General features: G+C 45.6%; 1 pseudogene; it reads right to left on the bottom strand.

Annotated features, from left to right (window-relative positions):
• Positions 1-592: 592 nt before the first annotated feature.
• On the bottom strand, positions 593-703 carry LOC112814845 (U2 spliceosomal RNA; annotated as a pseudogene).
• Between the last annotated feature and the right edge of the window lie 308 nt (positions 704-1,011).

Raw genomic sequence — 1,011 nt, forward strand, 5'->3', positions numbered from 1 at the left:
TAGATGGTTAAGCGTCTGCCTTCAGCTCAGGTCATGATCCCAGGGTCCTGGGATGGAGCCCGGCATCGGGCTCCCTGCTCCAAGGGAAGCCTGCTTCTCCCTCTGCCTCTGCCTGCTGCTTCCCCTGCTTGTACACACACTCTCTCTCTCTCTCTCAAAACTAAATAAAATCTTAAAAAAAAAATCTGAAAGCTAGCTGACTACACCTGGGGCTTGAGAGTTTCCAGTAGCTGTAGATGGGCGGAGAGAAGTACTGGACCATCTCCCCTCCTTCCCGGTTATGTTCTCCATCACTAGCTCTGAAATTCGATTTTCTTTGCAGATGCTGCAGACTTAGTTTCTCCATCTGTAACATGGGACAATAGCGTATGTGCCTGGCAGGGATGTTGTGAGCACTGAACAAGAAAACACTTGTGGAAATGCCAGCAGGGTGTCCGGCCACCCAGCAACACCACCTGCTTCCTCCACTGGACTCTTGCCGTCTTTGTGGGTTATTTTAAAAACATCGTGACGCTCACTTTTCTGTTATTTCCCTACAAGGTTTTGCGGTTCATGCAGCACTGGAGCATTCACTTGATGGCAACCACGTCAATGTAATTAGGGCAGTTATGATTAATTCTAGTTAGTTCCTTAGGGTTAGTTAAGATTAAACTGATAAGAACAGATACTATACTTGATCCTAGCCAAAAGGCCGAGTTAGGATTAAGATTAAGATTAGCTCTACTTGTTCTTTGGCCTAATTCCTCCACCATATCTCTAGCCTGGTTGAGAGTGCCATTTTAAGGAGAAGTTGAGATTCATGTTTGTCTATTACGTTCATCAATGGATCAGCCAGGGCATCGTAGGTGGTCCAAGAATATAGGTTATTGAACGGGCTATAGGGGCAATTATGAGCTTGGATATCTAGAGTACTAGTTCTGCTACTAACTAGCTGGGTCTCGCCCAAGAGAAATCAGTACATATGTCCACCAAAAGACATGCTCGGGATGTTGATGGCAGCTTTATTCATAA

Source organism: Callorhinus ursinus, unplaced genomic scaffold (assembly GCF_003265705.2).
Source record: "Callorhinus ursinus isolate GAN/ISIS: 27379988/994484 unplaced genomic scaffold, GSC_fseal_2.0 scaffold46, whole genome shotgun sequence".
NCBI lineage: Eukaryota > Metazoa > Chordata > Mammalia > Carnivora > Otariidae > Callorhinus > Callorhinus ursinus.